General features: G+C 39.0%; 1 long non-coding RNA gene across 7 annotated transcripts in view; it reads left to right on the top strand.

Annotated features, from left to right (window-relative positions):
• Nucleotides 1-235: 235 nt before the first annotated feature.
• LOC108449236 overlaps nucleotides 236-14,303 on the top strand; it is a 63,585-nt gene continuing 49,517 nt past the window's right edge. For 3 of the 7 annotated variants that reach the window (XR_001865385.1, XR_001865383.1, XR_001865382.1), the window contains exons 1-2: nucleotides 236-529; nucleotides 11,893-11,955. This is a non-coding gene — a long non-coding RNA (uncharacterized LOC108449236). The remainder of the gene's footprint in view (nucleotides 530-11,892; nucleotides 11,956-14,303) is intronic. The other 4 variants (XR_001865387.1, XR_001865384.1, XR_001865386.1 and 1 more) reach the window with 4 other exon arrangements.

Here is a 14,303-nt window from a genome sequence, read left to right as displayed (position 1 = left end):
ATACTCCTGGAGGTGTATGAATGGAAGTCTTGGTCCATGCCCCAGTCCTTCTCTGTGGTGTGGCTGGGGGCAAGGACCTTCTTCCTCAGGAGGCAGACAGCTCTGCTCTATGTCCTCTCCACCTTTGACACAGGAGTAGGAATAGCAAATCCCAGACTCTTCTGCTTTCCTTTCCAGCCACACCCTTTTCCCTTTCTTGCAGGAGGAGCAAGCCTCAGCCCCTTTGCAGAAATCTGCAGCCTTGCCAGGCTCCCCTCTTTCTCCCTCTATCACCTGACCAGTGCTGCTGCCAAACTTCTGTCATCCTTGCAGAGAGAACAAGATTTTTTTTTCACTGAAGCAGCAGATTTGGGTTTTGCCTGCACACCCATTATGGTCGCTCTGGCTCTGCGCCTGTCCTGGGTGCGCTTCAGAATTTCTCCAGGCTCCCCATGTGGTGCCAGCTCCATGGGTGGCCTGGAGAAGATGGGTCAGTCTGGGAGTGAGGACGGCTGCTTGTGCTTTGCAGGAAAGGTCCTGACCGTGGTGGGTAAGGCCCTGTGGGGAAAGTGTCATCTGCCGGCAGATTCTCAGTGCGGTCTCCTGCTCGGAGCAGTGCAGTGCGGAGTCCAGAGTGTGGGGATGGGATTTAACACTGACTTTGGCTGCCCTGGCTTGGACTGTCTGTCCTTTGCTCTTTGTAGTCTTTGCTGCCAATTTTTTGAGACCTTGAGATTTTTTGTCAGTTGAGAAAAATCAGGGCTAATTTAGGTAGATCTTTTGTGTAAGCACTACTCAGGATGTGTTTAGCTGAATGGCACTGGTTTTTTTACCTCCACCAGGCTTTCTCTTTCACAGATGTGAAACCTTTCGTTGTCCCTTTCAAGAAATGCCAGTGTTATTCAGAGTTAGATTACTGTTGTGAGTAAGGATTTTTGATGCGATGCCTCAATATGGATTTGACAACATCCAACAACTTGTGATAACAGTTGCACACAATCCAAAGTGGCTCATTATGTTGGCTGGGAAAGAAAGAGTGGTGGTGGTGTTGTCTTGCTTTTCCTGCACCCCAGGAATTAAAGAAACTGGAAAGGGGCTGTATGGATTTTACATAACATGTTAATGTTTTAAACATTTCTCTGTTTGTCTGGAATATGAGCTACCAGTACTTTTGTTGTTACTGTTGCTAGGTTACATACAAGTGTTTCTTTATGAAGTGACACCCTTAAAAAAAGCCTCCACTGTTTTGAAAGATTTTGCTGAATCTTTTCTCCTTTTCAAAAAATTTTTTAAATCCTGCTCCCCTCTTTCTTCCCTGCACTTCCTCCCCACGGAAAAGGGAGATCATAGAAAATGATTCTGTGGCAATAAGTCTAGAAATAGCAAATGATGATAAAGAAAAAACACAAATGTTTGGCTTCGGTTAGGACTGATTAGGATTGCTCTGATGTGTTGTAATTTTTGTGCACTCATCTTTACACAGATGCATCATCCAGCAGGGTGCATTTTTCATTGTGCATGCTGATCTCTTCAGTGCATGCCAGACCTCTGAAAAGTACCATAGTTTTTACTCCATGACAACATGTGAGTCCTAAGTAGATCAACTTTTAGGGAATATTTTTGTTCATTTTGACGGTGGAGAAGTCACTGCTGTTGTAAGTAATGGCTGCCCATTTTAATGTGGGGAGTGTTGGTTAGGGTGGCTAAAAGACCTGACTTCTGAAAATATTTCTGAAGCAAGTGAGCCAAGTTTCATCCTGGCTAAACTCGCATAACTTCCCAGCATTAGTGCTGCAGGAGCAGAGAGCCTGCAAGCAGCCGGTCCCTGTCAGGGGGGACAGCAGAGCCAGCCAGAGGAGACAGAGAGCTCAAAGCATCTTTCCTCCAGGCACCCACTTTCCCAACGGGGCTCTGAGCTTTTTCCACCTTGTCTTCCAAAAGGTCTGCTGGTATATGGGGCAATAGTCCTGAGTATGTGCCTGCTAAAAATATTATGAAAAGTGTGAGAGATGGCCAGGTGATCTGGGCAGCGTCACTGACACACTGGAGAATGAGCTTGGAGGGAACGAAAGCAGGGTGCTGGCTCTCTTAACAAGACTGAATTTGTTTTTCCATAGCCCTTTGAAATCCTTCTGGACAGGGGCTTTTAACGGCGATGTGCTTTGGAGGAAACATAAAGCAACTTATGGTTAGGTTACATTATAGGTTCAAACAGGATATGTATCAAATACCTGGAAGGAAAGTATGACGATTTTGGATTGTGGGGCAGCCCAGATTTTGCACAGAAATGCCATTTCAAAGCTCCAAGGCAGACACAACAGTTTTCCTGAAATAATACCAGCAGTAATCCCTTCAAATATCCCCAAGTGTATTGGCTCACTCATGTTTTAAAATTCTTTCTCAGTTTTTTTATAAAAACTTGCATATTTCTCTCCCCTTCACCATATGAAAATCTTCTAAGAATTTTTTATGAGCTTTTGTAGACTTCAGAATAAGCCTTCCTTCCCCTCCCCTTCCTTACTTTCTAATCCAATTTAGTCAGATAGTTACTTCAAATCCCTTGGAGGCCTGTAGTTTGTTCATTCTCCCACAGTGCTGAGATTTCCCTCCAGCCCAGCTGGCAGGAGTTTTTAGAAATAACAATATCTCAGGGGGAAGGAGCTGAAGATTGAATGGGGTCTTTTGTCCAGGTCTCTATGAAGCCAGATTAATTATGCATTGCAGAACACAGTTTAAAGCTCTGAATTAGGTCCTCATTGCAATGAAAGGAGAGCACAGGCTTGAAAACTGAAAGAATTCCCATTTCTATTAGAGGGACAGACATATAATGACTGAAAGCAGGAAGAATTTTTGAAAATTGCAATTAAACAGTATTTTGTATTTACCACTCGGTACCAGTTGTCTTAAGCGTTTACAAAAGTGATTCTTTGACATTTTTTCACATGATCACTCCATAGGTGGCTGGACTTTGAGGATTTTCAAGTCTTTTCTGTGTTACTAGGCTACTCTTGAAAGTACTTGTGCTTTGATGAATGAGAGGGGATTTTTTTTGGCCAGCACTTACCTGAATAGAGGTCTTTAAAGCCTCAGCAGTACAATTAGCAGTCGGTCAGATGATACTGATGGTACAGGAAAAAAGCGAATGGTTTTCTCCTTTACTTCTGGGGATTTTCTAAAGCTGCCTGACCCAGTGTGATGTGCAATAACAACATTTTTCTTGGTTTTCTAATGCACTTTAATTCCAGTTTGAGGAAAGTAAAACTCTTTCGTGGATAATAAGTCCATAATGCTATACAGCTGCCAAATAAAAAGTTGTCCACAGGCATTTGTATTCATAAGGGCTCTTTCTGTCAGGGTGGGAGACTGTGCTTTGATAGGGGACTGGGGCCAAAAGAGGGATAAGGAAAAGGTTAGCTATGAAACCTCTTACTCTAGAAAATCATAGTACTTTTAGATATGAACAAAATGGGATGGATGGAGTGTGAGCAAAATAAACTGATTATTTTCCTTTTTATCATCTCCTTGAAATTCCATGTATGGAATAACATGCTGCAAAATAACTCTACCATAATGAACTCTGCAGTTCAATAATTTTATTTAAAGATTACAAACTGTAAACATCCAAAGAGATAGCCAAATGCATACTTAGAAAGATAGCAGTGTTTTGGGACTGAGTAAATAATTTACTGAATCACACTAGAAAATCTGTAAGCAGAGGCTTAGTGTGGAAGTAATTTGATACAAATATTATGCAGGAGAGACATTTTTACAGACCAAGCACACATTAATGAAAATTAATAATGTGTTTGGTCAGTGTTCGAGGCACACGGTTCATCCTAGATTGTCTCCATGTTGCTTCTCTAGAGGTGCAGAGAGTTAACTGAGAGCTGTGTTGACCAAAAGCAATTGCTGCTGGCAGGGAGTGGAGGAATGGGCACCTTTGGCAATGGTCTCCTCTAGTTTGCCTTAAAAAAGGCAGAGTGAACATGGCTGGGTAAGAACAGTTCCCAACTGGTGTGCAGTTATGGAGAAGCTGCCTCCGATTGGCCTAATCCAGAGTCACCTCAGGTTGCTCTACTTTATAGTGTCAGAATGGGACTGGTTGAGAGAGAGTGAGAAGTGCACTGTAATGTCTTGCAAAGGCACATACAAGGAGTTTACCTTGTACCCCTGCTTCTCTTTGCTGCTGCTTTGGGTCTGTTTTGCTCTTTTGCAACAGGAGCTGAAGAGCCTTGTTTTTCTCCTCTCTTTGCTTGTCCTGGAATGAACCAGCTGAAGTAATTAGTACTTCCCAAGTTTTTTCCAAAACTCGAATTGAAATAAGGTTTCTGTGATTTGAAAGAAATGCGAGTGTTTCCTATCGTCATTTCATTTGCAAGCATCTATGCCAAGGAAGGATGGGAATAGCTCCCACTGACTTGAAGTGCTTGATGAATAAATGCTCCAGAGAAGGTAGTGGCAGGGCTGGAAATACCCAGGTCTGCAGCAGTGGTCTAGCTCTTAATATCTGCTATTTGAACCTTCTCATCACAGGTTTTGGAGCACACACCAGCTCTGTCCAGGTGGTCTCTAGAAAATAAGAACAAAAGTCAGGTTTGTCTGGTAACTTGCAGAGTAATGGTAGGGCTCACCACACTACTTACAATGCTGTGTGCAAAAATCTTTTCCATGTCACTGATCTTGCAATAAAAACAAAAGTTCTTTTGGAGGAAGGAATATGTGGACAGGTAGAGCTGTCCACAGCCTTTCCCAACAAAACATCTTTGTTATAAAGCTGAACAAAATGAAACAAAATGTATGGCAAAGTGTCAGCTTTGATCTGCCAGTAGAGGTGAAAAAGGTTTGCTGCGGAAATGTGCCTCTTTTTAAGGAAACCCTTCAAATTGTCTGCCACACAGCCTACCTCGTGCTAGTCTGCTTGTGAGTTGCTGTAGCCAAGAACCTGGGAGTCTCACTTAGAGCCAGGAGGTCTAAGGACTTCCAGGTCTCTGTTGGTGAGTCTGCAGGCTTGGGCTTAACTTCCTGGGGCCACAGGATAGCTGGGCTGAGAGTGAAAGAAAGGATTTCACAGTCTTCCAGAAGAGTGAGTTGCATGGTGAATCTCAATTTGAAAGTCTGTGCATAAGAAAAATACTTTCATTAAAATAAAATAAAAATAAATGTATTAATCTTTCTGCCTTGAACTTAGCATTAATAAAAACTGGAAAGATAATGAAGTTAATGCCAGGGCTAGGAGTACAGTGTCAGATTTTCACCTTTGGATGCCCATTATCTAAACATTCCGAACAATCCTGTCAAAAGCACTCAAGTGAGTATATCTAATTTATTTAATTCCTTTCCTCCTCAGACTTCAGCTCTTACACATTTGGAGAAGTTTTGAGTTTTTCCGGCAGAAGATCAGACATGTTTTAGGATTCATAAAAATATTACTTAAAAAAATTAACTGTTTACTTTTGACAATCCTGTTTATCTACTGTGAATTTCTGTTCAGATATTTTTCTGTCATTCTTCTTGTTGTCCAATGGAAAGAAAAACTAAGTAGAAAAACCCCTTTAATGTCTAAAAGTGACCAATGTAAATCCTTAATATCAGTAATGTTATTATAAAGCTGAGGACAAGAATTCTGTTCATCAAAATTACGCAAAGTTAAAAACAGCAGACCAGCATTGTCACAATGACTGATACACAGTTATCTCTGTTAGTGGGAGATAAGGAAAGTTTTTAATCATAGTTGTTTTTTTCCTCCTCTAAGTGGGCCTTGACTTTATTTCCCTGAGCCCTCCCGGGACAGTTTAAGGTGATCTAAAAATGCCAAGTTTTGTCCAGTTTTACTGTAAAATCTGGGATCTTCAACACTTGAAAAGCTGACATAGCCCTATGTGTGGAAGTAGAGGCTCAGCTGCATTTCAGCAGTTTTGGCCCAAATTATCCTTGTGTCTTAGCTGGAGTATTTGCTTTCATGTCAAGAACCATGCTGCCGCCACTCAAACCTTTCAGGGTTTTGTTTTTTTGAGCTGAGAGACTTTTATGCATTTTGCTCTTACTGGAATAGTTTAGTTTCTGAGTTCTGCATATGTGCATTTGTAAAGAAATCAAATATTACAGCTGGAAACTGTGAGATCAGCCTTGTCACTGCTCTGGCCTCCCATTTACCGTGAAAACAAACACAGTTCTCTTCTCATGTCTGCCAGCAGGAAGGGGGTGGGGAGGCAGGCAGAAAGGCAGAGGAAAGTTTTTTCTTCAAAAAGGAAGAAGGTCAACTATTTTGGGAAGCTAAAAGCTCTCAGCAATTAGAAGAATTCTTTTCTCTGCACTGTGATTAGAGAAGTCTGCAGGCAAGCAGTAATTGCTGCAAACAGTAGAGCCTTGCAGATGGACGAGAGGTAAATGCATCCCTTTGCCTTTGCAGAAACATGTCTTTGCAGAGGATGAAGTGGATAATGCACATTTCGCTGTGCCAACAGTTAAATTATAACACAGAGTCTATAAATCTCTGTGCTGGCTAAATCAGTTCTTCAGGTACAGTCAGTCAGCTGATGTGCTCAAGGCAAGAACTGCGTGGCTGATTTCTACCCCCTGCTTCTGACGTCTCTGCGGGACTCACTGTGTTTCTTAAGGCTGTATCCACCTAAGACAGGGAAAGAAACAGACCTTGGATAAATTCTTACCCGCAAGACGCAAAACAATGAAAAATTTTAATTCAAAATTTAAAAACCCCAAATTCTTAAGCTAAGATGTGCTGTGATTTCCTGAAGAAACTGCAGAATAACTTTTTAATGTGGCTTTGTTTTGGAGCCCTTGAGCTAGTCCCACATCTTACCATGAATTCAGTGTCTCTGCACTCTTCTGGCAAGCAGACCCTCAAAGAAGTCCATACAGAAAATTGCAGACATGTTCCTCATTACTCTCTTGAATGTGTTTGTGAGTGTCCTTAATTTCTTTAGGTTTCACCTCATTCCAATCAATAGTTAGAAAACCAGTACAGGGTAGAATCTAAAAAGCATATTTTTGAAATGACCTATTAAGTCATCTGGTCTTCTGTTCTGCTAGTTTTCATGCAATGAAAACTCCCTCATATTTTTAAGAAATTTTCCCAAAACCTGATACTTTTTGTTCAATAACTTTTTTCTCTATAGAGTTATTACCTTTCTCTGCCTACAGCTGAAATTTGCTGCCTTCATTCTTGGTGTTTACATTGCAAATACTATCAGACTGCTGTTTACAGTCCTTTCTCTGAGAGCTCTTAGATGTGCTATAAATGTGTTTATACAGAAAATTAAAGTAGTAATCTATTACAAAGCATTGCTTGGCTCAGAAACTTCCCTAGTTTTCATCATATGGTTCTGGAAATCTGATGCTCAGCTGACTGTAGTGTTCCATGTAGGATCATATGGGAACTGTATTAATTGTTAGAATGCCCAGTCTGCACTCTCTCCAGATGCATATGTGCATTCAGCAGAGAGTTGTATTGATCTTTGCAGCTGTGTTGCAAGCTGTTGGTTATTGGCTGTCTGCAATCCCTCCTAGGTGTCCTTTGTTCTTCATTCCTTGAGTTTTGCATCTGATTTTGGACATACGTGAGGACATTCTTCCAGATGGAGTCAACCTTTGTGCAGTCTTCTAGTGGCTGTGCCTCCTTTTTTTGCTCAGCAGTATCTGTGGAAAGCATGTTTCCACTTGCCCACATCCTTTAGGAAGAACTGTTACACAGAAAGAATTTGGCTCTCCTCTCCATACTTTCAAAGAGGGTTTAGCAGAATACCTAGTAAAGAGATTCAGATCATGCTGCTCAAAGTACCTTTCCACTGCTTGCCAGAACTGGGTGCCTCAATGTAGGCACATCCCAGAGTCCTCAACACCAGAAGGGAGCTCATAGCCTTTGTCTTCACTGGAGCTCCTCCTGCAGCATTCATGATTTTCTCAACCACTGGATTAACTATTTCCTTTCTCCATCTTGAAGATAAAATAATTCCTACTCAGAATGTACTTTAATTGAGCTTTGTGATGTCCTCTACATTTCCCTGCAATACCATGCCTGTTCACTGGCTTTACAGGCAGCTACTGCTCTATTTGGAGAGGAACACAGTGAGGAAGGGCCAGAAAGAATCCTGAGGGAAAGATCCTTTCCTAGCATTGGGTGTGCACAGCCTTCTCAGGCCAGATATGTAGCAGCCTTTTCTTCCCCACTTCCCATTGTTATAACCATCAGTTCTGTTTCAGACATGGTGTTAAGAGAAAGATTTCTTTCACTACTGACTTTGTTATAATATTTCCAACCTTTTCAGACCAAGCTGAGGTAATATTTGCAGCATCACTGTGTTAAAAGTTATTTTTATGCTTTATTGCTGTCATTAAATTTTTAAACATATATAGTACTTAAAATTTTATTTTATTTTTATTAAAAATTCACGTGTCTTCTGTAGCATTTTTTTGCCAATAGTAACATGGAATGGAAGGGGAAAAAGAATTTTTTGGGAGATCTGGTGTGTCTGTCTTCTGAGATGGCTGTTTTGTTTCTGTCTCCTTGATATCACATACCCTCATTGCAGAGAGTTAGAATACTTTGAATGCTAAGGGGATGGAAAGAGGAGGGGGACATATTGGCCAACAGTCAGAGACTTGCCTCAAGTCTTTCATCTGACAATGCTTGTGCCTCTCCTGTGCTAATCACAAGATCATTAGATTATCTAGGAAGACAATTAATGAAGCTGATACTAGCCACAAAATTTTCTGTCACATGTTGAGATTACTGTGAATTTGTCAGTTCCTGCATAATGAGTTTAAATTGCCAGTTCATTGGGATGCTTAATTATTCTGCTTTGAGATAATTCTCTTATTTTTTGGGTGTCTTTCTGGTGGAACTGGTACTTTCTGTATCTAGGAGTACTAGTGGAAACAGTACTGCACTGGAGTACTAGGAGTACTACTGGGAGGTCTTGGGGAAGATCTAGCCAAAGGTTTAAAAATGGCTATTACTATAACCCAAAACATTTATTCTTTCATTGCTCATCCTCTCCTCTCAGATGTCATTCTATGAATGCAGTATGACACATCAAAAAAACCCAGTGAAGCTGTCCAACAAATATTTGTTCACAGTAGGTGCATGATTCATGAGGTGGTGTTCTGCCAGCATACAGACATGTTTTTTTGTCCTGTTTATTATTAACTACTTGGAATCTTATAAACTTCTCTAATATTGCACTTCTTCAGTGTTTATTTTGGAGAATACTGATTTTCCTTTATTTTAGATGCTATAAACAACGAAATGTCACAAATCATTATGCCATAGAGACTGGTATAGTTAATGTTTTTAATAGAAGTCACTGGAATCCATAAGTTTTTTTCTACTAATGGGTGGAGATTTAGGGTGGATTTTCTTACCATGGCCTAGGAAGGTTCATGGTGTAAGTCTAAGCCCAATCCTAAGTGGAGTTCCAATTAGTAAAGGTAAAATGCATTTCACCTACACTTAAAGGTCTAAATTTGACGTTAGATGCCCATGAGTGATTTTCTTTTTTAGCTTTTTTCATTAATAGAAAAAGCCTGTGTTCAGGGAGTGATTCATCTGAACTATGTAAACTACCTAAAATTAGGATGAGATAATTCATCTCTGGTAGCCCCTAATTTTTTTCTGATGAATAGGGTGCAGGAATCCTAGATGAGATTTAGAGGCTATATGCAGCTTTTTCAAAGGTAAAAGCAGATGGGATGAATCTTGCCAAAAAGAAAGACCGCTGTAGCATTCAAACAAATATCAACTCTACTAAAATACCTTCTACTACTCTGACATGGAGTGAGACTTAAAGACAAATGAACTGACATACCACTGACATGCTTTTTAGCACATATTTCTGAGGAATGTAGAAGGATTAAATTAAAGCTATGGCCCTGAATGAAAAAGAAGTCTTCTCGATTCAACAGAAGTACAAGCACAACTGTGCCTTATAACTCATTGACTAGTTGCACAAAATCACTGTGATTGATTTGGAATGTAAAATAATGTAGGGCCACAAGTCTGGTGATAGTTCTTGTATTGCTACTTTCTGAATGTGCAGAAGCTGCAGTTTAGAAGAAATTTTAGGGAAAAACTTCTGTTTTCAAAAACAAGCCTGAAGCTTCACCAGGGAATGATTCTCTGTCCTGATGAAAATCCTTGCAGTCAACCTTAATTGATGGTGCTGAGAAACTGAGTGGAGCAAATTTCTATTTTCACTACTTTCACTACAGTGATTTCCACCAGCCACCCAGCTTTCCGAAATCCATTCCCTTTTTTGTCTGTAGAGCAAATAGTCTGTGTTTTCTGAAATTGAAGTTAGACCTTAAGAACATGTTCTAGTCATGTTTTGATGATTAGGTACTGAAATATATTATCTTCCTTCAGTAACAATTTTACAAATGTCCAGGGTCCTGTCTCTCTATGACTGCTGCTGAAGTCAATGGTACCAGTCAGAAAGTGGTTTCTTGCAAAGGGTTTATTTCAGAAAATTTTCTTCACTCTGGTTTATAAGGTCCTAACTTGCTTTCTAACTCATGTGAACTTCTGAGCTGGTTAATTTCTGTTTTCCATAGAAGTATTTTAAATGAATAAATGGTTTCATTCTTTTCTCACTTCAGATCAATACTGACGTGATTTCTGTTTGGTAGTAGTGTCAATGCCACTAGGCCCAGGAATACCATAGGCCTTGTTCAAATTCAGACAAATTCAAGCATACCAGGCAAGATTTCAAGTATTAGCTAACATCATATTATAACTGTTGCAGCTAATCAACATTTTTTTCAAAATATACTCCAGAACTTGTACTTAGGACTTGAAAAATTTGTTGGTGTTTTAGATTGTATGTAGTAACTGTGTTTTTGTGTTTTCTTTTGCTTTGCAAAGACAACAAAATCCTTAGCAAATTGCGTTTTTATGTAGATTCATAGGCAATTGGCACAATTTTGCAAAGCATGTACAACATAATGAGTCATTAAGATTTCAAAGTTTAATGCACTGGAGGGAGAAAAGAAACCAAATTATATAAGACTTTGGAGCAATAAATATTTTGCTTATGGTGTGACACTCAGTGACTGTAAGTTACAAATCAGGATTTCTATTCTTTGCTTATGCAGCTGCTGCTTTTACATGTTTCATTCACAATGTTTTTTCATGAAGCAGCAAGCTGGCACTTGCCATGCTTTCTGTTCATTTTTCTCAGAGCTCTAGATTGGAACGACACAGCCCATGAACCGTATTTGAATCTGTGAGCTGTGTTTGATTTCTGTAGGCATAGGTCCAAAATCGGTATAGCTCTGTGGTGTTTTGATCTGAAAAAATGCAAAGCATTTTTGAAAGAGGTTGGTACCATTGGCCCTATTTTACAGATATAAAAACTGAAGCAGGTCTTGTATAGCCTTGTGACCTACAGTCAGTTAAACAGTATTGCCTGGTTTTCACTGGGAACTCATGAAACAGGACTCATGAGGTTTTTGAAGTGGTTGTGGGATTTGAGGTCTGAGTTACGATAGGCAGTTCTTGTGTTTTGTTTAATTTCTAAGGTATTTCTTATAACTGGATCTTAAACCTGTAGCACTTGACTGCTGTTGCTGATTGGCTTGAGAAGATGGTCAATGTTTCTGGGCCTCAAAGTGGTATAAATTATTGATGTTACCTTCACTGCAAGAATTAAGTAATATTTCGAGTTACTAAAGTGAAAAGAACTTTGATTATAATTTATCCATCCACGTTTAATATTAGTAAGTTTAAGTTCTTTTATACTGAAAAAAAGGGTAATTTTCCTCCACATATATATCTTGAGACTTGTTAGACCACAAATAATTAGAGCAGAAGTACTTGTGATTTTTGGCTAACTGAGAATTGAAGATTGAATTTTTAAAAACAAACTGTGCCTAATAACTCTCATCCCTTATTCCTAGGATTCATCATTTCAACTTGAGGAAACTAGAATGGACAAATAAACAAAATCCCCAAAATTTAAGGTAAAAACAATTGAAGAAAAAGTTCTTTGCAAATGTACGATAATTATTTGAAAACTAATTTTGTCTGATAGAATAATAGGACTTTCTGTTGCTGTTCTAAAAATAACTTTTATATTCTTCAATTTTAATTTCCTTTATTTCAACACACATGATGAGATGCACTGAGATTTACATGTGCATATTTTATCCGTCAATTTAATTGTGCTTTGAAGGTTTCTATCTATACATGTTTCCAGTACCTTACAAATCCTTACTTTAAATACATTTTGCCCAGATATCCATACTCCAAATGTCTGTGTTGAAGTCTGCTGAAAGAAATGGGAATCTTTTCAAGGACTGTCATGGATCAAACCTCCCAAAGATACTTTGGTGAAAATTTTGTATTTACTTAGACACAATGATATGAATAAATGTTCATTTTCTTAAAGAATGAGCTGTTTGTGAAGTGTATTAGCAACTACACTGGAAACAGAGTCATAAGGAAGCAGAGTTTGATAGGGTTTTGAGTTCAAGCCTCCATTTTGAGGAGATATTTGGTACAGGTATTTTACACTAATTCTGACTCTTATTGCAATTTTATTTATGTTTATTTCTTCTATTTAAATTTAACCAAGGAAGTAGATTTTTATTATTTACCTGCTGAAATATATTGACTAATATTTATACATTCCTGTACTGGCATAAAACTTCCAATGAATACAGATTGAAAGAGCTGTCCTGCATTATTTCCTCTTTATGCACTCTAATTTAGATCCCTTAATACTTACATGCTCTTATCCATCTATCTGATTGATTTTAATGATATGAAAGTGACAGAGTGGCCGCAAATGAAATTCCTCACTCAGAAAGTCACCCAATAATTACTTCTGTGAAAAATTGGAAAATTTTCCTGAAAAGTGCCTCAAATGATTTCATCAGGACTAAATACATTTCTGGGAAAAATATTGCTCTGAAATGTAGGTCTTTATTCTCAAAATTAAGTCAGAAAAGCTATTCTATCAATACTCCATTTTGATGAATATATTTTGATTGCAAACCCAAACTTTGGACTTGCCAAAGAAATGAGGTTTTTCCAAATGATAAGAAAGGAAAAACAGCTTGTTTCAGAGGTAGAGGAGGGGCAAAACTATGTTTCCTCCTCTATTTTTCTTTTCCTCTAGCAAAAGCCAGTGAAGGAGCTTAGGGAAGGGAAGAGACTCCTTAAGAAATAAGCAGAGATTGTTGGGAGGGAGGGAGAAGAGATTGAGGGAAAGCACAAAATGCTGCCATTGGAGGGGGCCAAAACAGCTGAATCAGGGTGATATAGACTTTTCATTATCAGAACCAATTGCTCCAGCAAGAGCAGCATGGGACTTCATGAAATGTTTTTGAACTCAGATTCCTGATAGGAGCGCATTACATAACTTGTGCTTTGTGAGCGCTGGCAACTGGCAACCTACAGAAAGACACAGCCAGAAGCAATGTGCTCAGCTGCTTGCTTTTTTAAAAAAATCACCTATATCTGGGCCAAGAATTAAACAGACAAGCCTATCTTTACCCTTCTCCCTGCCCCCTTCATCAACAGAAGCCTGGTTTTCATCACAGATTAATAAACGAAACCTTCTATCATTTTACTGTGCTTCCCACAGCCTTTTGCTAGGAGTTAACAATGCTTCGAGTCAACATTGCCATAGTGCCTGAAATGTCTTTGTATGTTTGTTCACTTGAAAGAGTTGTGGCAATGGGATTAGAGAAAGGTTTTTAATCCATCTGTGCGTACAGCCTCAAGAACATTGGGATGGTTTTGATTGAGTTTGGTTTGACAAAAATCTGTTAGGGAACTGTCTTGCTTTTTAGTCTTTTATAATAACAATAATTTTTTTAAAAAGAGCCCATGTTATATATTCAACTGTTTCCCAAAGTGATTATTTGTATCATTTGCTGTTAAGGAAATATGTCTAAGTGCTGAGGAATTCTAATTAAAGAGGCTCAGCTGGAACAAATAGCTGTAGGATTTCACAATACTGTTCTGAAATTATTGGAAGGCCCAGAAGCCAGGAAAATTCTTGAATTTTGGGGTTTTACCATGGTGGACACGGCCACTAAATCTTATTTATTTGTTTTCAAATCAATGGGTTTGTAGACCATGTGATTTCACAATTGCTGCCAGTGGTTGTTCCTCTTTCTTACTTTCTCTTCCATCTGCCCTAAAAGAGATGCAATTTTAGCCAAGCAAGCAGAAACTCTTCCACATTTCTAAGAGAAGTGTTTATGGGACTAAACATGATAGAATTTCCTTGGGTTCAGATGGGTTATTTATGAGAAAAAATTTGGTTATTTTCCTTGGAGGTAGGGGCAATTCTGCTGAA

This window comes from Corvus brachyrhynchos, unplaced genomic scaffold (genome assembly GCF_000691975.1).
Source record: "Corvus brachyrhynchos isolate BGI_N302 unplaced genomic scaffold, ASM69197v1 scaffold258, whole genome shotgun sequence".
In the NCBI taxonomy this organism is placed as follows: Eukaryota; Metazoa; Chordata; class Aves; order Passeriformes; family Corvidae; genus Corvus; species Corvus brachyrhynchos.
This window is presented reverse-complemented; position numbering and strand designations above follow the sequence as displayed.